The 27,744-nt window shown below is 39.9% G+C and overlaps 1 long non-coding RNA gene across 1 annotated transcript in view; it reads right to left on the bottom strand.

The window, feature by feature from the left end:
* Positions 1 to 20: 20 nt before the first annotated feature.
* The window catches only part of LOC105475331 (uncharacterized), a 32,449-nt gene continuing 4,725 nt past the window's right edge, over positions 21 to 27,744 (bottom strand). Inside the window, exon 2 of the long non-coding RNA XR_011622060.1 lies at positions 21 to 26,818. This is a non-coding gene — a long non-coding RNA (uncharacterized lncRNA). The remainder of the gene's footprint in view (positions 26,819 to 27,744) is intronic.

Below are 27,744 nucleotides of genomic sequence, written 5' to 3'. Positions count from 1 at the left end.
TTTAAAAAATTGCACTGAGATACACTGTATCTTTTAACTTTTATTTAGCAAAGTTAAACATACATATATTTTGAAAGAGAAAAAGGAACTCACCCAACCCTCATATCCAAGAGCTTAAAATCAAAGGAACTCAAGACCCATCCTCAACTTCAAATGCCAGTCATTATTTTAGAGGTAACTCAGATTTCTAAGTAATGCTTCTGTTTCTCGATTTATCAAATACACATTATGTATTTTGTTTTCCTACATGAGAATTGAGTAGTTAATAGAATACCCATCTCTTATCAGTAACAAAGATTTACAAAATAACTTTTGTTTTTCATAATTACAAAAGCAATACATTATCACTGCAGAACATGTTTTTTTTTTTTTAAAAAAAAGACAAAAAGTAACAAAACTCTCCATTATCCCAATAGGCAGAGGAAGTTATTACCATTTTAATGCATATCCTTAACATATACATGTAAAAGGTACATATACACATAAAAATATGTTTAACAGAAATTACTTTGTACACAATATTTGATTGAACTATATATGATCTTTGTCTTCTTTCATTTTCATTTTATTGTAGTATAATTTACATAAAATGCATAAATCTTAAACCTATAAATTTTTACATTATATAGAAATGTATAGTTATATACTCCATGCTCCCTCCCAATCAATGCTGCCTCAAAACGAACTGCTCTTCTAATTTTAGAGCTTAACTCTTCTCATCTCTATCACCACAGATTAGTTGTATTTTTAAGCTTCATGTAAAATTTTCCATGTCAACTTTGAAAACATGACAGTTAAAGTTCTAAGGAATCTCCAGTTCTCCAACTGGTGTGGGAATAAGATAATTTGACTCCACTGTGAATTGTGGTTACTGATGGTATCACTGAGTCTGTTACGGGCCAACGAGAAACAGTCTGAAGGGCCAAGAATTTATGGCCCTGTAGGGATTGCAGAAAGAAACCAAACCCAAGTTCACAATTCAGCCTGGAAGGAGAAAGTTCTATTACTCAGTATCTCAAGACTAAGCGGATCATAAATGGTGTCACAAGTTTGCAGTTTTTTCCCTGTGGAAGATAATAATCTTTTGTATGCTTAATTCGTTATCATCGCCTTATAAATTATCACCAGCACAGATAACTACCACGGTCATCAGTGCAACTTAAAACAACAGAACTAGCATTTCTCACTTGCTGTTTTTTAAAGACACCTCCCATCATCTGCACCTGGTCCCCAAACCAGCTGTCCATGAGCAATGACGAATTAAAACGGGGGTGGGGGAGAAGGGGTGTAGGGCCCAAGAGTTGGGGAGCATTATGGCTTGCTGTCAAGTGGCAGCCTAAGATGTACTTGGGAAGATGTTTCATATCCATTTTCCCTGTGAAATTAAAATTGTGATGCTACCAAACCTTTGCTTGTCCACCATCCTTAAGAGAATACTCATTCAGTACAAAACCTTGCAAAAAGGAATGAGCCAATTTGAATAAAAGCGAAAACTTCTTAGGAATTAGCAGCCCGAAAGGCTGCTTGAGAGATGGCAAACATATTGAGGAGTTCTCAAACAGCTGCTCTCTGATTACAGGTGGGAAAAGGCCATTCCCATGCCTTCTCCCACGGGCACAGAGAATCAAAGGCACTTTCCATATTTAACACGACTAATATGTCATTGGGCAAAGAGATACTCAATACATCTCCATAGCTTTTCCTTACTTTTACTTAACCTTTATGTCGGATACTTAATGCCTAGTACTGTTCTAAGCGCTTTGCATGCATCATCTCATCAACCTAATAAAGCAGCTCGGATAGATTAACTTTTAAAATCTGGATACAGCTGGGTAAGGTGGCAGAAAAGTTGGAATTCAAATAAAAGCCAGTCCTACAGCAGGGCCATTATTGCCTCCCCTAGCTTGATCACGAAAAATGAGTGGTTCTTCCCTCTGGGCACATAGGACAATGGACATGCGGGTTGCTGTCAGGATTTACCGAAGATGGCCGCTGCGCTGGGCTTGGAGTGTGAGCTGACGGTGTCCCAGGCAAAAAAGTCGAGAGTGGCAGCCGACTGCTTTTTTGGAGGCCAAGAGAGGAGAAAAGGGTTAAACGGAAACGGGCAGTCAAGAGCAAGGGCAAGAATAGGTGAAAAGGAAAGCCCCGACTCCCCTAGCCGCAGAAAGCGCTGGGCGGAAGTGAGCTGGCCTAGAAAGCGCCCTGCGTGGAGGTAGGCCCGCGCGGCGGAAGTGCGTTTCTGAGGCTCCTCCTGTAGGCTGCGGAGGAGGGACTGAGCTTGCGCGCGGGCCAGCTGTCCTCTCTTCTGATCCCGAAGACAGGATCGGATTATGGTTTGTTGCCGGTTAGCGCGGCCCTGGGGGTTTCCGGTCCCTGGAGACGAGTCGCACCCCTGCAGTTTACTGGGCGCTCTTCTGTAACCCGCTTTCCGACCCCGCCCGGGGTATTAAGACCCGGGCAGATAAGGCCCCTCTGTCCCTCCTAGCGGCCGTCTCTCCTAGGCTGGAGGGCGGCGCCCCATATGACGCAGAAGGCGGCTAGGGATACGCCCTGTACCATGCCCGCCAGTCTGGATGCCCTAACGCCAGGCCCCGACTCGCTCTGGCCAGCGGGCATGCGGCGAGTTTGCCCCCGCAGCGCAGCCGCCCACAACTCGCTCTTCCAGAGGAGGAGCTTACGTTCGGACTTGCTTGGTAGTTTACTAGGGCAAAGTACCACCACACCCCGAGCAAGCAAACCTCAGGGAAGGGGCTCCTTCTGTGTAAAGTGATCGGCAGGCCTTGCAGTGGATCTTCGGTATCCATGGTTATATACCAATCATTATCTTGTCTACCTTATTTGGACTGTGCAGAACGAGATGCCAGTAATATATCACATCCACAGAAGGTAAAACTGAGATACATATAACCTCTTTCTCTTAATTAGTCAGATTGACTTCAAAGGGGGCTCTCAGGGTTTCTTACTAAAGAAACATGCCTCCCCGTGGGTTTTCATCCGAGTCACTTATAAGTGAGCTAGTTTCTCCAACACCAATTGAGCTGGAAACTAGAATAACTGAAACACAACATATTCCCGTCCTGAACAGGGTGCTGAAATAAGTTACCAGCCTCATTCATTACTTACCAGCCTTCTCTCAGAACTCTAACACCCCTTACAAGGGATTTCTAACTAGGAGTCCGTAGATAAAATTTAGAATGTGTGAGCATTATGTAATACACATGTAAAACATTGAGATGGGATCCACGGGCTTTTTGGGGCTGTCAAAAGGCCCACGGCACAAAAATAGTTAATCTGTATATTTGAGGGAAGAAAGCAGCATCTCTGGAAGTAACTCTTATTAAGCTCTAAGCTCATTCAGGCTTAATTTCTGGGAACTTTTAACAAATGAAGCTTATGGTCCTAGCCAGTAAGAACGACTGCTTACTCCAGAAATCATACTGAGATGTTGCCTTTCCCTATTTTCCACTCTCTACTGGCGCTCAGATGGTTGGTTCTTAGTTATACTTTGGTTTCATAAAATCATCATCAGAAAATGGAGACTTTTCATCAATCACGTCTTAATCTATACTTTGGGGGTGTTTAAAAGATATATTCCTTCTGCACAAAGAACCTGGTTTTTCCATTTCTCTAAAGACTCCTTTCCAGCTATGACTAGGGTTCACAGGATGCTAATGTAATAGCCCATCAACAGTCATTTGAGAGTACCATGTTTGTTTATACTGAACCCACCATGCAGATACTTAACTACTTAGAAATTTTGATAATTGCTAATCCTTTTCTCATTTTTAACTCATTGGCCAGGTGAATTCTCAGTCCCCCCCCCCCCCAAATTCTCCTACCTCCAACAATTAAACATCTTCATATATATATATATAGTTACCTTTAATCATGTAATTCAACAGGAATAGAGAGGACAGGGACTATGAAATCTCGGCTGTGGTGCAATTATGTCTGCAGCTCAAAATAGATGTTCTTTTCTCCCTCTCTTGCTAGGATTGCACTGTAAATTCAAAGCTCTTTAAAAATCATTGCTCAAATATGCCCCCCTTTATCACTGTTCATGTTAACATCTGCATTCCTAAAATGCTTTTAAAAATTAAAATACTAATCTGCTCCATACATAAATGAGGCTAACATTACACCATTTTAAAAAGGTGGGAACATTGTCTTCACTGCAATTTCAGCATCTCAAAACATCTTTTCATTACAGTTACCTTTTCAAAATGTAGGACTGATTTGATGTTGACTTGGTACATTGTCCAGAATCTACAGTAATTCTGATGCAGATTGACTCAATGTCCATATTTTAAGAAACACTGGTTTAATGATGATTCCACTGGTTGGAATCATCTCTTTGGCTGGTCCCAGGATACACTGAAGGCAATAGGTTGTGTAGAATCAGATGGAAGATACTTATGGAGGCATGAGAGTCACCAAGTGAACCTTTTATGCAAAAGTGCAAATTTGATTTGGAATTTTCAAAGTTCTATTTATTACAAAAAAAAAAAAAAAAAAAGGAATCCAGCCAAATGAAATGTGCTGGATGGAAAATTGTCTTTCCATAGAAAAACCTGTTTCACAAGTGCTTTGTTATTTGAATATTTAACGTATTCGGTAAACCAGTTTAAATGCTCCTCTCCACCTACTTATGATTAAAACTTTCAACTCTTTATTACCTTGGTTAATGTTGACTAAGGACCTCCATGTTGAGGGAAAAGTGCTGGGATTAAGCAAATTGAACCTCTGCAGGCCCAGACAGGACCCTAATCAAGATATAAGAGGCCAGGTGTGGTGGCTCACACCCATAATCCCAGTTTTGGGTAGCCAAGGTGGAAGAATCGCTGGAGCCCAGGGATGTTGAGGCTGCAATGAGCCTTTATCATGCCACTGTACTCCAGCCTGAGCAACAAAACGAGACCTTGTCTTAACAGAAAAAACAAAGACCCTGAACTGTAGTCACACTTTCCTAAATACCTAGTAAAATTAGCCGGTTAAATATAGTAAGATGTTCCCCAAAGATTTAAGGCAGATGCTGTTTTATATATATGGCTGTGTCCCTCTGTGACACGAAGTTACAGGGTTCTTTTTACCAGTAGTCCTGTACCCAGTGGGACCTTGCAAATCAGTGTCATATGGTAAAGAACAGAATCTGATCACATTTCCTACTTCCTAAGCAAGTATCAGAATATACTTGCTAAGCTTGTATACTGCCCTCAACTGCTATATTTGTTTTCTTCTTTTTTTTTTTTGTGATAGTGGCGTCAAATGCTAAGTTGTTCTGCATAAGAAGAATTACAAAGACTAGGCAGCTGACAGTGAGAAACAAAAGCTGAGGAGAAACAATACTGCCTACTTAAATTGTTAAGGTAGGTCTTTTTTTTTTTCTCTTAAATCACACAACCAAAAAGCTTAGGTGATAACTGCAAAGGATTTTGTTGGGGGGAAAAAAAGGGAGGAGTACTTTTGCAATTTAAACGTCCTCTGTAATTTCTTCTGTAAAATCATTCATAAAATAAACATTACTCATTAGTGCCTCATGAAGTTCTCCTTTTGGGGAATGTGATTAAACACGCTTTATTTTAAATTTTGGCATAGGAGTCAAAAGCTGCCCAAGGAGGGCAGCTACCTATGGGGTGTGCATACATTCATGACCAATATTTAAGTCCAATATAGCTTTGATAATTGTTCTATAAAATGTTTATGCCTCACTGAAGAGTCTGTCGTTTTAAAAGAAAATCTTTACATTTATTGTATCCAGTTGCCTTTATTAGTAATCCGCCGAGTAAAAAAAGTATTCATAGTAATTAGTGACTCCATTGCATTAGAACTGTAACTTGGTGCCATTTTTGAAGACTGTTTTCCCAACAAGGAGGCATTAACATTTATCCAATTACTTTACTCTCTTTGAATAGCAAGCCTGACGTAGGCCTCAGCTCACAGTTTACTTACCTGATTAGCTTCCATTTCTCTTTAAGGATATTAACTATGTGACACTTCTAGTTGGCACAACCAACTACCTAGCACCAGTACGTGAGATTATGTAAAAATCCTACCAGATTATGTACTAAAATAAAGTCAACATGTCTATTTTCTGGTTGCGTGTGATTTATCTTTTCTTTCTATGTCACTAAGATATGGGTAAGAGCCCTAAACTCCAAACATTTTTACATGTTAATATAAATTTAATGGTGGCATATTATTCCATCTACTGGCTGGGACATGGTATATATAATTATTTGCCTATTAATCGTTTCTGAATATTTGTATTCTGACTCTTAGCTAAGCTGGCTTCCCTCTTTTCTAAGTACTGACTGAACTGAACCTTTGATGACTAGCAAGGTCTCTGGCTTCCAAGTGCAATTTGAGCACTATTTATTTTTAGAAGTCTTAAGTCCAAACTATTTCCTTTAATTGCTCTTGTCCAGAATACACAACCTTTTTCTATATAGGGCCACATAAGAAATACTTTAGACTTTGCAAGCCAGTCTCCCTCACATATTCCTCTCCTTTTCCCCTTTTAAACTCTTTAAAGTCAAACAACAAAAAAACCTGAAAAACTAGAAGTTTTAAGTTTACTGCCACATGGGTACAATCATATACTTACGTTGGTAATTTTATAGTTTTAAATGTAACATCTCACGTTTCAAGTATCTCCTAAAACCTGCCATTGTAATTCTAGTTGCTAACACAATGGACACTATGACTTTATGAAAATATTCCTGTAGAATTAAAAATAACACTTGAAAAAAATTAAGGTTGTTTCTCAAATAGCTTACTTGGTTAAAGTCTACTTAAGGAGCAAGCTACAAGTCCAAATAATCTTTGCTGTTTGCCACCTACCTAACCAATTCCTCATTTTACTCATGTTTTGTGAGACAGAATCAACTTAGGATATTGTCTTCAGTTCTAGGGACCCAGAGGAAAAGAGCTGACCGAAGATGCAATAAACGGCCCCAATATACTGTGGCTATTTAAACAGAAATCAATCAGCAAACTAATGGGTGCATAGTAGGGAGAGGGGTTAGGCAACACTGGACACCTTAGAGCAGTGGTTCCCAACCTTTTTGGCACCAGGGACCCATTTTGTGGAAGACAATTTTTCAACGGACAGGGCAGGGGATGGTTTCGGTATGAGACTCTTCCACCTCAGATTATCAGGCGTTAGATTCTCACAAGGAGAGCACAACCTAGATCCCACACATGTGCAGTTCACAATTGGGTTCTCACACCTATGATAATCTAATGTGGCCACTGATCTGACAGGAGGCTGAGCTCAGGTATGATGTTCACTGGCCTACTGCTCACCGCCTGCTGGTGTGGCTGGTCAGGGGCTGGGATTGGGGACCTCTATCTTGGAGGGTTTTAGGCGAATCCTAAATAGTATGTCTCCACTAATTACTTGCTTAACGTAGCAAGACTGGTATTTGTGACAGCCCATAGACACATCTGCTTTCTTAAGATGTATAATGTTTCACAGGAATTTTAATGGGGTGTTCTTGTTCATGTATTTGGCACTTGTGTAAACTTTGGTCCTAGGAATAGAGAGATACGAGTCTCCAGGGACAGCAAAAACAATCGAATGGCAAACAAAGAAGGGAGGCCGTATTTTCTTTAACACCCTTAATTCCACCCTTATCTCTGCTCTTGGGTGCTTACATAGCACATTATTTGTAACTGTAGTCACTCTAAATTATCCCTTACTGCCTCTTTGATGAGGAAGAATGATTAACACAATGGAATGTTGGAAGGTTTAAAGTCTATACCTCATTTGTCCTGGTATCCTTGAATTTACTAGTCAGGAGTTAAAATATAGACATCTTTAAAAAAAATCTCTCCCCTTTTCACTTCACGTTATTTTATCCATATACTCATAAGTGCAACTGCATTTTCTTTTGCCTTAATAGTTACAGAATCCCACAGGGAATGGTCATGGGCTACTCTGGTTTTCAATCTGGGGAAACCCTATACTTTAACTTGAATAAAACAATAAAGTCCTCCAAACTAATATGTGATTTCTGCCCAGAGCTCCAAAAGTCAAAGTAAAGAAATTCAATGAAGTGAGGGTAACACAGGGAGTAAACATGACTTTCAAGGTAGCCAAATGCCCCATTATCTAAATAATGACGCCCGCCCATCAATGAACAAACAAGATTCCCACTGTCCCCATCTACTATCCAGTGAAACAGCCAATTTGACAACTTGTGCAGGGAAAGACTCTGTTTAGCTTATACCTTGAACCTAAGGGAAATTAAATTGCACATTTTCTGTTCCTGGCTAATCTTCTGAATAATGTACTGAACACGGTAGGAGTTAATAATAAAAAATACCTGTCTGCAGTCTCAGAAACAATCACACACAAAACATCTGTTTATTTCCAGAGTGATGAAAGACTAGAATTTTTGGTCTCATGTATTTACTATATTGTTTCATACATTTATCTATATGCTTTGGCTGTATAAACTTGTTGAAATAGTTTGTGGCTCTTTATATTTAGCTTTTATAAATAATTGAAAACCTAATGAATGCTTATTTAATAACCAATCTAAACCCGGGACCTCAAACATAGGGTGTCAAGTAATCTGGTTGTCTAATAAATAAGCATGTTGTCATCTTTCAGGCTGAGGGCACATCAACCAAGCTAAAAGACGTGTGTAAAAAAAAACCAAACCAAATCAAAACAAAACAAAAACATCTACCGAACCAGCATATAATATCCAAGGTTAACTATATAGAAAGTCTAATAACATTCAGAAGGTGTTTGATGAATACACCAAACACATGTGGAATTAAACGAAAATTACTTACTGGCATTAGGACTGAATTTTTAATGTCAAATTTAAAAAATAGCCCATTAAAGTCCCAGCTCATGACATCTAAGTATCTGAAGATACACAACTATTCTTTTTTCTTTTTTTGAGACAGAGTCTTACTGTGTCACCCAGGGTGGAGTGCAGTGGCATAATCTCGGCCCACTGCAACCTCTGCCCACCGTATTAAAGCAATTTTCGTGCCTCAGCCTCCTGAGTAGCTGCAATTACAGGTGTGTGCCACCACACCCGGCTAATTCTTATACTTTTAGTAGAGACAGGGTTTTACCATGTTGGCCACATTGGTCTCCTGACCTCAGGTGCTCCACCTGTCTCAGCATTCCAAAGTGCTGGGATTACAGGCCTGAGCCACCACACTAAGCAAGATCTGCTATTCTTTTAAGTTAGTAGTATTAAATTAAGTGATGCTTCTACTCTTGAGTTGTACTTCAGGATCTAAAGTTATTGGTTTGACCTTTAGGGAAAACAGTAACCATAATAAAAAGATCACAATGTCTAAACATCTTGCAGTAATTCATTGTAAAAGCAGTAGGATGAACTCTTACTATGCTTAAAATAACAGTTGATAGCCCCCTCCACCTTTTGAAAAGATGCTTATGGCTGGGCGTGGTGGCTCACGCCTGTAATCCCAGCACTTTGAGAAGCCGAGGTGGGCAGATCACCTGAGGTCAGGAGTTCAAGATCAGCTTAGCCAACATACTGAAACCCTATCTCTACTAAAAATACAAAGTTAGCCGGGTGTGGTGACACAAGCCTGTAATCCCAGCTACTTGGGAAGCTGAGGCAGGAGAAATGCTTGAAATCGGGAGGCAAAGACTGCAGTGAGCCAAGATCTTGCCAGTGCATTCCAGCCTGGGTGACAGAGCAAGACTTTGTCTCAAAAATAATAATAAAAAAAAGATGCTTATATTAGGTGGGGTGGGGGAAGGAGGGATGTATAGAAGTTGGTTAAGTGGTACAAAAGTAAAGTCAGAAGGAGTAAGTTCTACTATTTTACAGTATAGTAGGAAAATTATAGTTAATAATTCATATTGTATATTTCAAAATAGCCAGAAGATTTGTAATGTTCCCAACACAAAGATAAATGTTTGAGGTGACAGCTATTCCAACTACCCTGATTTGACCATTACACATGTTACACAATTATGAAAATATCACATGTGCCCCTAAAATATGCACAAATATTATCTATATCAATAAAAAGAAAGAAGTAAAGTGAGAAATAAAGCCTTCTCCCTCTCAACAAATCTTAAACACTCCTAAGAAGAGATAGTTTCCGGGCTAACAAGACTTTACCTGTTTGACAAAAAAAGTTTAGTTCATCAGAATATTCCAATTTTCTTTAAAAGAAATATCCTCTTTCAGTGGTAGGTAGCTAAGACAAACTCCTAGAGTTCTGTAATTTGGTCACTTTTTTGTCTTTTTTGTTTAGGATTTAATGTTTGAAAAACACTTCTGCTAGAAAGGTTCTACTTTTGACTTCTTAAAAGAAGACTGGCCTTAAAGTTTATGCCATAAACAGAAAAGCTAAAATAGGTATTAGACAGTATAACTGAGTTTACTCATAGCTAGGCTTCAAAGTGCCTGACTTCATCAAGGTGACTTGGAAATTTACTTTGTGTCTGCCCTTCATTTACAAAAATAAAGAAGCCAAGGAGCTGGTTTATTTCAATCTTTAGACAACTCCTCTAGGCCAATGATTTTACAATCTAACATTCATTTACTATTCTAAGAATTATGGATATTATATATTATAATTAATAAGGGTCAAATTTATTTGAATGTGAAATTTTAAATAGAGGTGACCCTTGAACAATATGGGTTTAAAATGTGCACGTCCACTTACACACAAATTTTCTTCTGCCTCTGCCACCCCTGAGGAAAGACCCCTCTCCTCTTCCTCAGCCTACTCAACGAGATTGAACACCTTTATGATCCACTCCTACTTAATGAACAGTAAATATATTTTTTCTTCCTCATAATTGCAACCTTTGCTTCCCAGGTTCAAGTAATTCTCCTGCCTCAGCCTCCCAAGTAGCTGAGATTACAGGCGCCAACCATTATGCCTGGCTAATTTTTATATATTTTTAGTAGAAACGGGGTTTCACCACGTTAGCTAGGCTGGTCTCAAACTCAACAGGACCACAACCTGTCACCCAGGCTAGAGTGCAGTGGTGCAATCATAGCTCACTGCAGCCTTAAACTCCTGGGTTCAAGCAATCCTCCTGCCTCAGCCTCCTGAGTAGCTAGGACTACAGGCATGCACAACCATGCCTGGTTTGTAGAGACAGGGTCTCACTTTGTTGCCCAGGGTGGTCTTGAACTCCTGAGCTCAAATGATCCTCCCGCCTTGGCCTCCCAAAGTACAGGGATTACTAGCCACGAGTCACCATACCCAGCCCATTTGATTTTATCTAGTTACTTTATTGTAATAAGACAGTATATAATACATTTAACATACAGAATATATGTTAATTGACTATGTTTATTGGTAAGGCTGACAGTCAACAGTAGGCTATTAGCAGTTAGGTCTGGTTTTTGGGGAGTGAAAAGTTATATGTGAATTTGACTGCATGGGAGGTGGGTCAGAGACCAACCCCTGAGTAGTTAAGAGTCAACTGTATATGCTTGCAGTTACCACAAAAGGAAACTGATCCATGATACTTTATTTTTAAAGCTGAGAATGAATCATGATACCAAAATTAGAGAAGTATTAGTGTTGAAGCTTTAAATAAGTTTTACTAAGAAAAATTAACACATGTTCCCAGAGCCAATCCTAAATATCACCCATTAGAAGGGCTAAAGATTGAGGGCGAGTTCAGTGGAATTTAAATTTTCATAGCAACCTGCAGCAAACATCAACTTAATTTGTCCTGAAGTCTATGTTAAATGCACGCCTGCATCCCAGAAAGGAGGCCTTCTCATTCCCAGGTAATCAGAGTCACTTCAAAGATAACTTTTGAATTACAGAAGAAATGGCTCATGGCAATAGTACCTCCAAACTTCTCAGGTTGGATGTCTAATATTACAGTAACACTCCCCTAAAAAGAAATGAAAATATAATGTCTTTGCACTATTGCTTTCCATAGTTTCCATTTTAGAGAAGCAATTCGTTCCATATACCAAAGTGTTATCAATGCAGCATTTGCAAATTAAATACCTGGGAATGAGGGGTTTGTCAAAAATGCAGATTTTTATAATAGTGCAGCATATGGTTCTTCAAAAATTGCTACACTGTAAGAAAATTACGGATGATGATATCTAACATCTTGTTTCCGGGACCTGTGGGTAAGAAGTCTAAGAGTATTTTAGTAAGTTTCAAAAATGATTATGGTGATCAAACTGGCTTGGGAACTACCAACTTGCAGCATTTTAATATGCCCATAGTAGGGAAACTCATACTTTATGTAGTACCTACAACTACCACTTTGGAAATCTGTTGGTATCTATGTAACAGATTAAATCAACTTATTTACTGTTGCAAAACTTAGAAGTGACTTTTAACTTAGTGCCAAATCTTTCCAAAGAATACAAACTTGCTTGCGTTGTGGAAGGGATTAGTTAGCAGATTGATGGACTCAACTTTTTAAAAACAGGTATTAACATCATCTATTGTTTATTGTAAATCATTCAGAATCTCTGTGCAGACTGACATGTATTTTTTACCAGTGCCATTTTGGGCTGCAAATCTGTTTAGTTCCTATGAATGTTGCTGCAGGTCGGTAAGTGTTGATGTCTCTGCATCCATATTTGCAGGACAGTATCTATTCTTTTGAAATGAGATGCCAGAGAATCTACCTGAACTTTCATCCTGTAAACAGGGCCACTGAACTGTTAAGGAAAGTGAACTGTGGGAAAGTTCTCTCCTCTAAAGTTCCCTTGAAGTTAAAGCACCTTTACAGTTGCAACGGACACATGAGTACCAGGGTATGTTTCATGTGGGATTGCTAGTCTTTCAAGATAATTGTGCCTGACGAAACCTAAGAGGAATAGATGCCCAACTGTTTTCCTGGTATTATTTTTTCTTTACTAAGGATGGCTACGTTCTTGGACATTAACTGTCATTAACTATAGAAATGCATCTCTAACCTTTCTTCTCTTTACAATCTAGGTTTAGGAGCTATTTTGCAGGTTTATACTTATACCAAAGAGAACAAACCCAATTAATTCAAAAGTTACTTAAGCACTTACTATGTCCTAGGTACTAATGCAGGCACTACCCGTTTAACAATAAACTGAATCCTTTTATCTGAGGGAGACAATGCAAGTTAGATATTCTGCTCTTCAGGGACTAATATTCTAGTACTGGGGTCCCCAACACCCTCCCCCACCCCACCACACAACAGGAGGTGAGCTGTGAACAAGCATTACCCACCCCCAAAGCTCTGTCTCCTGCCAGATCAGCTGTGGCATTAGACTCTCATAGGAATGTGAACCTTCACATGTGAGGGATCTATGAAGCTAACTCCTTATGAATCTAACTAATGCCCGATGACCTGAGATGGGCACTTTGTCTCAAAAATAAAAAATAAAAGATGCTTATATTAAGTGAGGTGGGGGAAGGAGGGAGGCATAGAAGTTGGTTAAGTGGTACAAAAGTAAAGTTAGCAGGAATAAATTCTACTATTTTACAGTAGTAGAATAAGGAGCGTGTACCCCTAAATATGCACATATATTATCTATATCAATGAAAAGAAAGAAGTAGAGTGTTACATTAAGTGGGGAGTTTAGAATCCCCTTATGAATCTAACTAATGCCCGATGACCTGAGATGGAACAGTTTTATCCCAAAATCAACACCACCCCCACACCCCATCCATGGAAAAAACTGTCTTCCACAAACTGGTCCCTGGTGCCAAAAAGGTTGGAGACTGCTGTTCTAGTGGGTAAAGAGTCTATAAATAATGGTAATAAACTGCAGTTAAGCACTATAATAGAGCTAGGGTACATGGAATTACAAAAAATAATAGACCTACTGGAAAAAGATCAGAGAAGGCTACACAAACACTTGCATTCACAAAATAGACGGGGGTATTTTATGAAGAGATAATAGTACAGGTTGCATATCACTTATCTGAAATGCTTGAGACCAAAAGTGCTCTGGATTTTGGAATATTTCCACATATATGAGATAGGTATTTTGGGAGTGAGATGGAAGTCTAAACTTATGTTTCATAAATGCTTCACCTTATGCACGCAGCCTGAAGTAAATTTATGCAATATTTTTAATATCTGTGCATGACACTAAGTTTTGACTGTGACCTATCACATAAGGTTGTGTGTGGAATTTTCCACCTGTGGCATCATGTTGGCAGTTTCGAATTTTGGAACATTGCAGATTTTGGATTTTCAGATTAGGGATGCTCAAACTGTAATAATATGGCTGGAAGCAAAAGCAGCAGCAACTGGGTATTTCTGATTGGAAAAAAAGGCAAGAGGCAGATTACGGGATCCATTAAAAGCTTTCAAGCAATATCAGATACACAAAATCACTCTGAAGGGTTAACAGATGGATTAGAAAAATTAAAAGCGAGGGTAAGCTAAGAGTTACTACATAGTTCTATACACAAACTCTTGTATTAGCAAATATTCAGAGTGAGTGACTGAGTACACTTTTCCAGGCCTGAATTAAAGTAGTGGCAGTGTGAGTAAAGACAAGGAGGGGAGACAGGCCAAGAACTATAGTTAGAACAGACATTAGGGACATAAGGAACATGGGTGTTAAAGAAATGAAGATGATTCCTAGGCTTCTGATAATCTGAGACCATACTGTTTTCAGTTTTTATCCCATTTTTAAGTTAGTATCTAAGCATTAGCCCATTCCCATTTTTTTGGTAACATATGCCTGCTGTAGAAAATCCATCTGTAAGCCTATAACCCAAAGAGAAACCATTCTATTTTATTTTCTTTACCTATTTCTATGGAAACATACACAATATACAGAAGTTCTATAAATTGTGACCTATATCTATATTTTCACCATTTTTTTGTAATACGTGATTCTTTGAAATAACTCTTTGGAAACAAATTTAATTGCTGTTTGTGGACATATCCTAATTTAAATTCGTCAGAAATTCACGAGCCTTTTATACATTTTTGTATCCTTCTTTTTTTTTGTTTTTGAGATGGAGTCTCGCTCTGTCGGCCAGGCTGGAGTGCAGTGGCACGATCTTGGCTCACTGCAAGCTCCGCCTCCCAGGTTCACACCATTCTCCTGCCTCAGCCTCCCAAGTAGCTGGGACTACAGGCGCCCGCCACCACACCCAGCTAATTTTTTGTATTTTTAGTAGAGACGGGGTTTCACCGTGTTAGCCAGGATGGTCTCGAACTCCTGACCTCATGATCCGCCCGCCTCGGCCTCCCAAAGTGCTGGGATTACAGGTGTGAGCCACCGCGCCCGGCCCATTTTTGTATCCTCCTAAGACTAACTTGTCACAATTTAAAAGAATGCTGATGACTATTATAATTTTTTTTTTTTTACAGCTGAGAAAAGTAGTTTCATTTAAAAAACTGATTAAAGGACTGTCTTTGAGTTATGCTTTCCATGTTGGTAAAATCAGACAGATGAGATACATGAATGATTCCAAAATAATATTCCAAAATGAATGTTGGATAACTTTTCATTATTGTATAGCAAAATGAGAATAAGAACAATGTGGCGAGGTTTTAAAAAGACAATTTTTAAATCATAAGATGATGTCCTTATTTGGTATTAAAAGATCCATTTTAGGCTGGGCACGGGGGCTGACACCTGTAATCCCAGCACTTTGGGAGGCAGCGGCAGGTGGATCACCTGAGGTCAGGAGTTAAAGAACAGCCTGGCCAATACGGTGAAACCCTGCTGTTGCTAAAAATAAAAAATTAGCCGGGCGTGGTGGCGGGCACCTATAATCCCAGCTACTTGGGAGGCTGAGGCAAGAATTGCTTGCACTCGGAGGCAGAGGTTGCAGTGACCCGAGATCGCACCACTGCACTCCAGTCTGGGTGACACAGTGAGATTCTGTCTCAAAAAAAAAAAAAAAAAAAATCTATTTTAAAACTCAGTATCTAATTGAATGCTGCTATTGAGCGAACTTAAAACTGGCAACTATACTGGTTTCCACTCAATTCATTCAACAAATCCTCCAAGTCCAGGAATTTGATTGGCTCTAAAGCCCTTGGCAACCCTTTTTAGTTTGCTTCTCATATATACTGGATCTCTATAAAAACTCTACCAAAAACCCCACAAGAGTTTCATAATTATTTTGCTCTGTTGACTCATATCTTAGAGCTACATGGACATACATTATTTGGTCTCTCCTAAAACTTTGAGAAAGTTATCCTATTTGAATTTCAGGTATACACAATGTGAGTCTTTCCTCTCAACCATTTATTCTATATTATAAAGGATTCTGTGAGACACAAGACCTAGATTATGAAGCAAAGGGTTTTTTGATTCAGAAGGAATAAATCTAACCTGCTTGGTATGAATCTATCTAATCACTGGCTGCTATTATATAAAGGAGTTACTTAGGCACCTTGACAAAGATTATTATGATTAATAATTACCCTGTTCTTATAAGAATATTTCTCCCAACCAGTTCAAACCTTCTGGTATACAAAGACTCCCTTGATACATACTAACAATCTGAATGAATCCCTCCACCAAAACTAATTCCCCTAATGAAAGAGGCTGGTTTGCACGCCGGGCATGGTGGCTCACGCCTGTAATCCCAGCACTTTGGGAGGCCAAGGCGGGTGGATCACAAGGTCAGGAGATCGAGACCATCCTGGCTAACATGGTGAAACCCCATCTCTACTAAAAAATATAAAAAATTAGCCGGGCGTGGTGGCGGGCGCCTGTAGTCCCAGCTTCTTGGGAGGCTGAGGCAGGAGAATGGTGTGAACCTGGGAACCAGAGCTTGCAGTGAGCCGAGATTGCGCCACAGCACTCTAGCCTGGGCGACAGAGCAAGACTCTGTCTCAAAAAAAACCCCAACAAAACAAAAAAGAAAGACGCTGGTTTCCAAAGGGCATGTATAACCAAACTACTTTCAAATTTCATACCTTTAACTCCAAATGACCTGTGATGTCAAAACTCCTACTCCCTCAATCTAAAGAGGGTCTATACCCTACATTTACCTTCATCTGAACATTATAGAGCCCCAAGTTTTAAAAAAGTTAGCTGGTCTGGTTGCAATTATTGAGTTATAAAGTACCAAATTTTGGCCAGGTGCTATGGTTCACGCCTGTAATCCCAGCACTTTGGGAGGCCGAGGCAGGCAGATCACCTGAGGTCAGGAGTTCCAGACCAGCCTGGCCAACATGGTGAAACCCTGTCTCTACTAAAAATAAAAAATTATCCAGGTGTGGTGGCAGGCACCTGTAGTTACAGCTACTCGGGAGGCTGAGGTTGCTGTGAGCCGAGATTGCACCACTGTACTCCAGCCTAGGAGACAGAGTGAGACTCTGTTCCCCTCCCGCGCCCCCCCCACCAAAATCTTATTCTTTTCACTATGAATTTTAAGGAACTAAATTAAAACTCCATATATGAATCCTTAATTCTCTTCTTCCCATCCTCATGTCTCACCCCACAACTTGATTTTGAAATCTGGCTCCTTCATTTTGCTTTATCAATTCATGTTTTAGAGTATTTTAATCTTCACACAAATTATACTTATTTCATCAAAATGTAAGGCAAGAAAAAACTTTATTTGCAAATATAAATGTTTTCGACAAACATCTGACTTGTTCCATTGTTTTAGAAACAAGTGTAAGACATAGCCCAAGTGACATTTTTTTTTTTTTTTTTTGGATCCACTATGACCAAGGCTGTTAGGAGAAAAAGGACTTCTACCTTAATTTTATGCATAGAAAACCAAATAGCCATTTCTTTCCCAGAAATGACCGATTTTACTGAGCACATATACAGGTAACTTAACCATGCATTTAAAGAGATTAATTTAAAAATACATGTTATGTTTTGATGTAGGCCTCTGATTAAACTACTCTGAATTTAGTCCTTACTTATCCTTGAAAATAATTTCATAGTTTCTAGTTATTTATTTATATATTTTTTGAGAAAGGGTCTTGCTTTGTTACCCAGGCTGGAGTGTAATAGCAGGAACATGACTCACTGCAGCCTTGACCTCTGGCGCTTAAGAAATCCTTCCACTTCAGCCTCTGGAGTGGCTGGGACTACAGGCTTACGCCACTGCACCTGGCTAGTTTCTGTATTTTTGTAAAGACAGGGTCTCACCATGTTGCACAGGCTGGTTTTGAACTCTTAAGCTAAGCGATCCACCCGTCTTGGCCCCCGCCAAAGTGCTGGGATTTACAGACATAAGCCATTACACATGGCCAACAGTTTCTATTTTACTGGCCATCCCCCACAAAAAAAAAAAAATTCAATTTGATTGGTTGTCAAAAAAGGTAGAGATACACAAAAATAGCTGTATCTCATGATCATTTTGATGGCATATAACTTCACCCTACAAACTTTTTCAATATGTTTTGTTTTGTTTTTAATTTCAGAGAAGGCTACTTGGACCTGAAGGTATGAATTAGGAAGTGGTCTACTACCAAAGTGCAATGAAGGCCACTTTTCTTCATAGCTTAATATGAAAAACGTTTTAAAATGTCTCAGTTTCCCTATGCTAACCTCTGGTCACAGAGGCTTGAGGGCTTCCTATAGTACCAAAGTTTGACTTGCCAGTTACAAATAAAACTAATTCTTGCCCCCAGGGGTAAAGATAACAAATTCAGAACACTTTGACATACATCTATTAATATTTGCAGAAGGAGTATATATTGTTATATTAACATACACAAATTGCATAGTTGATCCAGAGGGAAGTCTGGAGAGTATAGGGATGGAAAAAAGGAGGATGGAGAAGAATGGGAACTGAAACTTAGGTGACTACTCTACGTTAAGGATTACCCATAAGAGCAAGACACAGGATAAAATACTGAAAACAAAAAATAACTTAATGTAACCACTTGAGTGAACTGATTCATATGAATCCAATCTGATGAAAAAAAGATCAAAAAAATTTGATAATACCAAGGAAAATATAGTACCTATATCTGAGTTATCTCAATTTATCTCAACTTCCTCATTGACAGAAAGATTGTCTCTCCTATCACTAAAAACTAATTTTTTTCTTTCTTTTTTAAAAGGGCTCAGGGGCGGCGGTGACCGCCCCCACTCTGCCACGGAGTGGGAGAGGGCTGGACCCCAGAACCACTTTTGGCCACCCCCAATCCACACGGCCACCCCGACCCCTGGGACAGTGGCTGCAGGGTCATGCCCTCAAACAACCACGCCTCAGCCATACTTGCCACGCTTTACAACCCCATCCCAGACCAGGAACAAGCCACTAGTGGGGTTGGGGGAGGAGACTAGAACTAGAAAGGTGGGACACCGAGCGGAGGCGCCCCTGCAACCTCAGCCATCCCCAGCATGGCATCGTGTCCCTGAGCATCGCCAGCTTGGAAAGGCCTCGGATGGAGACTTGCGCTTTTGAACATGCTGCGGGCGCACAAGACACCTGCCACTTGCCCCGGAATCCCAGAGAGGGTGGGCATTCGCGGACCAGGGAAGGACACCCCCGGGGGTGTTGGGAGGGAGGAAGGAAGAGAGACGGATGGCAATGGAGACGCCAAGGGCAGACAATCCCTTGGGTCCAGGGTTGACTTTGAATAGATCACAGGGAGGCAGCTGCTCTGCCATGTACGAAACCACAACCTAAAAACTAATTTCTGTAAGAGACACCGTAAAGGTAAAAACAATGCAAGTGTTCAGCTGACAGTAAGTATAAATGGTACTCATTTTCATTCTTAGCTGGTTCTGACATTTAGTGATCCATAGAAAGTACATTCATGAAAATAACCAGTTTTAAGCACACAAACAATAAAAGTATATACACTTGATATAAAATGGCCATAAGTCAAGTATTTTCAAAATGTTTGATTTCAGAACCTTGATGGTTCATTAAGATAGCATAAAAACAACCTTCAGACGAAAGGAATAAGCTAACATACCCAGCATCATATCTGATGACACCTTACATGCTCAAACAGGAGTTAGACATTTTTATCTTTTTTCAAAATGCACTCTGATAGCCTCGTGTGGTGGCTCATGCCTGTAATCTCAGTACTTTGGGAGGCCAAGGCAGGAGAACTGCTTCAGGCCAGCCTGGGCAACACAGCAAGACCCCATCTCTACAAAAATTCTTTTAAAAATTAGCCAGGCTTGGTGGCACATACCTTTCCTAGCTCCTGGAGAGGATGAGGGTAGAAGATGGCTTGAACCCAGGAGTTCTATGTTACAATGAGCTATGACTGCCCTGCCACTGAAAACTCTAGCCTGGGCCACAGAGTGAGATACTGTTTCTAGAACAAATGCAAAAAAGCACTGTGAAATTTATGAAAATTTATGTTTTAATTTTGAGTGTTATATTTTAGTGACAGGCTTCTTTCGTAAAGTAGAACTACCATGTTAAGTACGAACAAAGCTGATAAAATGATGAGAGATGTCGATACACATTTTGCAACGTAAAAGCCACTAAATCAAATGTTTGCTTTTTGATTTCAAGGGTGATGGAGGTAAAGTGATCAGAATGTATAATATGGACATTTGCCCGGCAAAAAATGTTATTAAAGCAAAACATGAACTACCCATACATGGAAAAGAAAGAGCAGAAAAAGACAAGACAGCGTACTATATTTTTCCTCTTAAAATTCAATGTTATAATTAAATGATTGTTATCTGAGAATAAAATTAGCTTCAGCTTTCTAATGGATGTGTTCCCACATCTATAAATTAGTATGAAAAATTATTCTGAAATGCACACTGCAAAATGGTGACAATATGAAAGTTACCTGGGAATTAAATCAGAACTGTCTCCATATGACTATTTCCAAGTCACAATCACAACTTTCTTAATAGCAATGGTTATATACATGGCCAGAGAGTATTCACTTTAACAGTAATGTCTTGATCATATAAAAATAGCAAAGCATAAACATAGTACAACAATGTATTATTTCTGATTGCCAAATGTGCACAAAACTATAAAGATATTTTTTTCCAGCCTGGGTGACAGAGACTTTGTCTCAAAAAAAAAAAAAAAAAAATTTGCATGAGTATACGAATTTAAGACGTCCGAACATGAACAAAAATGCTAACCTAAAATTTGAAGTATTTTAATAAAAGTTTTTGGGGCCCAGAATAAGAAATAACAGAACAATAATATTAAGTATATAAGTATCAGTTATCAAGATGTATTTCCTAATGCAACAGCAAAATTTATGGTAAGTTCTGGCTTTTGCTATAGACATAGATTGCCAGTGTTACATGGATTCTCAGCATAAAACTAAAACTTCAAGAACTAAGTCCATGTTTATTAATAGCAGTAACAATCAATTATCCAATATCTAATGCTGTCAGGTAGCAAGCTACACATTTGTAGATAATTAAACAATTTACAGATAAGGAAATAGTTCAGTGAAGTAAGTCCATCAAGATCATGCAGCCTGTAGTAGGTGAGTGTACTGGGAAAGGAAGTCTGACACTTAAAACTCATGCTTGCTCCTAATTTAATTTCATTTCTTTTCTTTGGAGACAGGGTCTTGCCCTTTTGCCCAAGTTGAAGTGCAGTGGCATGATCACGACTCACTACAACCTCTGCCTCCCAGGTTCAAGAGATCCGCTCGCCTCAGCCTCCTAAAGTGCTGGGATTACAGGAGCATGCCACCACATCAAGCTAATTTTTGTATTTTTAGTAGAGGCAGGGTTTCACGATGTTGCCCAGGCTGATCTAGACTCAAGGGACCCACCCACCTCTGCCTCCCAAAGTGCTGGGATTACAGTTGTGAGCCACTGTGCCAGGCCAATCTCTTTCTATGTACAACCAGTAAGAAAAAAATGTGGTAAGAATCAAGTACTTTTTCTAACCTTGATTCCATCTAAGTTAGATTAGAAATGAGATCTTATAACCCAGTATACAACAGACTTTTACTGACTGTCCTATTTTCAACTTAGAGGTAGAACAGCAATATTTAGGTTCAGGCCTGGCTCTGTCCCCTATTACACTGCGACTCAGTCATTTCTCTCAGACTGTTTCCTTAAATATAAAAGAAACAAAATAGAGAAAGTCGTGGCTTAAGATTCACAGAAAAAAAGAGTCCAAATTAAAAATAAAATTATGTGGTCCAATCCACCCCCCAACGTACTAGATCACACAAGCCCAGTGAAATTAGTTTACTTAAAACATTATCTCTGTTCCTGTTTTATGCTTTTACACACAAAACCATGCTGACTGCAAATATGTTGTACTCTACTGCCCCACCCTTTCCCAATGAAACCCACAACTATCTGCCTCCTAATCCAAAAATTGTATTTCTTCTGTGAAACACACTACCCCATGAACTGGGATATCTGGCTGAATGCTTACAGTATTTGGTTATATTCTGATGTGGCTTGATCCCAAACTAGATTATAAATGAATACAGTAGGGACTAGTCCTTCTAGCTTGCAACATAATAGACACATGTTTTTGAAAAGTGTGGGAAAACCCTCTGAAGTCTTATGATGGTATAGAATCAACCAGACCATTTGCATCAAATTTTATATTCAACGGCCTTTCTATTGTAATAAACACATACTATGGCAACATTTTCAGGCATTTGGCATCAAAGCAGATTATCTATTTATTTGTGCAACAAAACTGCATGCCTATTACATGCCAGGAACTGTGCACTTTAGCCACAAAGATGAAAAACATTGTGTTTATCAAGATCTCATATGCTAATGGAAACGAGGAACAGGAACATGACAGCATGATAGGAACACATGTAACAAATAAAAGGGAATGTGTTATTTTCTGGACCAAAAAAAATTGGGCTTACAAGTCAATAATTGTTCCTGAAAGGTTTTATATCTAATTCTTAACACCACTATATAGTTAATATTTTACCAATTGTATGGAACATAAAACTGAGTCCCAGAAAGCAAACTACCTAAAAGTCTTTCTTGGAGTGGAAAACCAGGTATTCAAACTTGGATTATTCTGGTTTCAAGCAGTGTTCATGATGTTCCTAACACTTTGGGAGGTTAAAGCAGGGGTCAGATGAAGGACCTGGCACGTCACAATGTGTTTTGACTTTACCCTCAAATCTCTGGTGAATGAACAGTGTTTTAAAAACATTTTTCTGGAAACATATTTTTGGAAAAATGTTTGATTTTATGAATTACGCTGGAAAATGGTTTTAACCATTATCTAAAAAAAGTTTCCTTTGTTTTGAGATAGAATCTTGCTCTGTTGCCCCGGCTGGAATACAGTGGCATGATCTGGACTCACTGCAACTTCTGCCTCCCAGGTTCAAGCAATTCTCTCACCTCAGCCTCCCAAACAGCTGGGATTACAGGCACGTGCCATCATGCCTGGCTCATTTTTGTATTTTTAGTAGAGACGGGGTTTTGCGATGTTGGCCACACTGGTCTCTAACTCCTGATCTCAAGTGATCTGCCCGCCTCAGCCTCCCAAAGTGCTGGGATTACACTTTTAAATTTGTTTAGTTTGAGGCACTTCATAGGACAAGTAATGTATCTAGTAATTTCAGTTGAGTTCAGAGATTACAAATTCTAGAGTCATTGACAGGTAAGGGTATGGGAATTGATTATTGCAGTTAGTAAAATGGATAACTTAACATTGGTGGGGACACAACACTGGGAAATTCAACATTTAAGAAGCTGAAGAAACCAACTAGAAAAGGGTATTAGCATAAAAGCAAAGGAGTTTTAAGAGAATATATTCTTTTCTTTTGAGATGGAGTTTCGCCCTGTTGCCCAGACCAGAGTGCAGTGGCGCTTCTCGGCTCACTGCGACCTCTGTCTCCTGGGTTCAAGTGATTCTCCTGCCTCAGCCTCTTGAGTAGCTGGAATCACAGACGTGCGTCACGACGACCGGCTAATTTTTCTTTTTTTAGTAGAGACAGGGTTTCACCATGTTAGTCAGGCTGGTCTCGAACTCCTGACCTCGTGATCTGCCCACCTTGGTCTCCCAAAGTGCTGGGATTACAGGCGTGAGCTACCATGCCTGGCCAAGAGGATATATTCTTAGTAATCAAATGCTATGGGTTACATAAGACCACCCGAAGCTCATAAAAATACAGAACTTTCGGCTGGGCACGGTGGCTCGAGCTTGTAATCCCAGCACTTTGGGAGGCCAAGGCGGGCAGATCACCAGGTCAAGAGATCGAGACCATTCTGGCTAACATGGTGAAACCCTGTCTCTACTAAAAATACAAAAAATTAGCCAGGCGTGGTGGCAGGTGCCTGCAGTCCCAGCTACTCAGGAGGCTGAAAAAGAAGAATGGCGTGAACCCAGGAGGCGGAGCTTGCAGTGAGCCGAGATTGTGCCACTGCACTCCAGCCTAGGTGGGAAACAGAGTGAGACTCTGTCTCAAAACAAAAAAAACAAAAACAAAACCCAGAACTTTCACAAAATATTATAAATGCAAATAACTGCATGTTTCTTATTCCTCTGAAAAATAAAACTTACCTACATGGGCAGAGTTTGTGGAGAAAGGGAACTAGTTAACCCTTAGATACTTTTAGACGAACCCTTGAGTTTTGATGTCATTTGTAAAATCTTTTTCATTTAACTTTTTTTTTTTTTTTTTTTTTTTGAGACAGAGTCTCGCTCTGTCGCCCAGGCTGGAGTGCAGTGGCCGGATCTCAGCTCACTGCAAGCTCCACCTCCTGGGTTTACGCCATTCTCCTGCCTCAGCCTCCCGAGTAGCTCGGACTACAGAAGCCCGCCACTTCTCCCGGGTAGTTTTCTGTATTCTTTTTAGTAGAGACGGAATTTCACCATGTTAGCCAGGATGGTCTCAATCTCCTGATCTCGTGATCCGCCTGTCTTGGCCTCCCAAAGTTCTGGGATTACAGGCTTGAGCCACCGCGCCCGGCCTCATTTAACTTTTTTAGAAGAATGCAGCAATCAAAGCTATCTAATGTGTCCTCTTATCCTTTTTACTTCCATTTGCCCTTTCACTGGCCATACAGGGGAGCATGGAACAAAACAAAGAGAGTTCGCCACAGAATGTCTGTTGTATAGATGTGGTCAGATAAGTTGTGCTTGGGACACGGGAGAAATGCCTAGACTACCACAATATTGTTATCAAATGAACCAGAGAATAGTGTGTATTTTTGTTGCCTTTTCGAGTTTTTCATAGAATGAGGAAAACCAATTGAACATTTCCTATTTAAAGTAAGTGTTCTTCAGGAATGAGGTTATCACCTTAGCACAGCCTTCCTTCATGAAAAATTTAAATACTAGAGATAAGACTAAACTTGAGGAACAGGTTCTCTCTTAACCTAACAACATTAAAACTTGTCAGAAATCCAATAGGGGCCAGGCACTGGGCATAATGTATAGGCAATTATGTGTGATGGAGAGGTGTAAATAGGCTTTACAGTACATTCACTTTTTTTTTTTTTGAGACAGAGCCTCCCTCTGTTGCCCAGGCTGGAGTAGAGTGGTGTGATCTCAGCTCACTGCAACCTCCACCTCCCAGGTTCAAGCAATTCTCATGCCTCAGCCTCCTGAGAAGCTGGGATTACAGGCGCCACCATGCCCAGCCTGGACTCACTTCTCTATGTTAAAAAGGAGGTTTACAAATTCCTGAGAGTTTAGTTGCTAAATTCTGACCTGGCATATAATAATTCAAGTGTCTAATAAATCAGTAGCAATTTTCCCAAATCCAGAGTTTGATATGGAGCTAAACCATGTCATGAGCTCACCTATCATTCGAGTTACTTTGCCCCTTAGGAATGAAGTCACTGGAGTAGAAGCAACCTGGTTTGAGAGGGTTATGTGGTACATCGTTTTCACAAATTTCAGAAATAATTTATACTACTTTACTTTCTAAGGAAGGTGGAAACCTAAAGTGGGTGAATAACTGAAAACTTGGGATTTTATTTTCCTAGAGGTGGGGGTCTTGCTATGTTACCCAGGCTGATCTTGATCTCTTGGCCTCAAGTGGTGATCCTCCCACCTAAGCCTCCTGAGTAACTGGGACTACAGGTGTGTGCCAGACACCTGGTTAATTTTTTTAAAAAATTATTTTTAGAGACGGGGGTTTCATCATGTTGCCCAGCCTAGTCTCTAGCTGCTGGCCTCAAGCAATCCTCCTGCCTTGGCCTCCTAAAAGTGCTGGGATTACAGGCTACCAAGGGTGGCCTCGCAATTTTTTTTTTTTTTAAGACAGTGTCTCACTCTGTCCCCCAGGTTGGAATGCAGTGGTGTGATCTCAGCTCACTGCAACCTCCACCTCCTCAATTCAAGCGATTCTCATGCTTCAGCCTTCTGAGTAGCTGGATTATAGATGTGCACCACCACGCCCAGCTAATTATTTCATATTTTTAGTAGAGACAGGGTTTTGCCACGTTGGCCAGGCTGGTCTTGAACTCCTGGCCTCATGTGATGCATCAACCATGGCCTCCCAAAGTGCTGGGATTATAGGCATGAGCCACGATGCCCTGCCAGCAATTACTTTCAAATGCTATCATTTGTGGGCATTAGATAATAATCTAACAATAAAAGGTAATGCTTAGGATAGTTACAAATAAAATAATTTCAAAATTATTATTATAAAGCGAATCAGACTTACGTTAAGTATGTTGTGCACTGGCATATAATCTACCTTAAAAAACAAATGCACTCAGTTCCTTTTCCTTGGCCTAAAATGTAGACCTAAGATCTCAGCTTGCTTGCTAAATTTGTCTCCCATTAAGACCGAATCTACCCTGTTTTGACTTTTGTCTCTTAAGACTATCAAATGTCAATTATTTTTCTTGAAAGTCAATTCCTTCTTTTTCTTTATACTCACCCAGGCAACCGGTACGGATGTTTCTGTAGTATCTTATATACCTTCTTTATCACTCCTACTGATTCAGGCTCTTCTTGCTACATTGAGGGCTCTAAAAGCCAGTCTCTTCTTCTCCTGGGTTGAAGACAGGATGTTTTAAAATAAGTCTTTCTCTGTCCTGTGCCACACCTCAAAAGTTTAGTCATCAGCCAGGCACGGTGGCTCATGCCTGTAATCCCAGCACTCTGAGAGGCCAAGACAGGCAGATCACCTGAGCTCAGAAGTTCGAGACCAGACAGGCCAACATGGTGAAACCCTGTCTCTATTAAAAACACAAAAATTAGCCAGGCGTGGTGACAAGTGCCTGCAATTCCAGCTACTGGGGAGGCTGAGGCAGGAGAATCGCTTGAACCCAGAGGTGGAGGTTGCAGTGAGCCGAGATCGCACCACTGCACTCCAGCTTGGGCAACAGAGCAAGACTCTGTCTCAATTTAAAAAAAAAAAAAAAAAAAAAAAAAAGCCAAGTCACCCTTCAGACAGTGTAAGTAGGGCAAAGATTATGAACTTTGGTGAGGTCAGGGAGACAGATGTTAAAGTTAATGCTCTGCCACCGTGGGCAAGATTATGTATAAAGTATATACAACATCATCCAACAATTCGATGTATTATGAGAGCACTCTTTTGTGGGGAGGGAAGTCACACTAGCAGTTAAGGATTTCTCATCTGGCCTTAAATCAAGACTTTCCAGTAATTCCCCTGTTTTCTCATTAATGTCACCAAGGACCTGATGTGGCATTACCTTGCTAATTAAAAAAAAAAAAAAAAAAAAATCCCAAACTCTGTTATTCTTACATTGAACTATACATAAAGAAATGGAAGTAGCACTAAAACTGATCTAAGTTTAGGCTGGGCACAGTGGCTCACACCTGTAATCCCAGCACTCTGGAAGGCTGAGGCAGGTGATCCTGAGGTCAGGAGTTCAAGACACCAGCCTGGCGAACATGGTGAAACCCCATCTCCACTAAAAATACAAAAATTAGCTGGGCGTGGTGGTGCGCACC

This window comes from Macaca nemestrina, chromosome 4 (assembly GCF_043159975.1).
Source record: "Macaca nemestrina isolate mMacNem1 chromosome 4, mMacNem.hap1, whole genome shotgun sequence".
NCBI lineage: Eukaryota > Metazoa > Chordata > Mammalia > Primates > Cercopithecidae > Macaca > Macaca nemestrina.
This window is presented reverse-complemented; position numbering and strand designations above follow the sequence as displayed.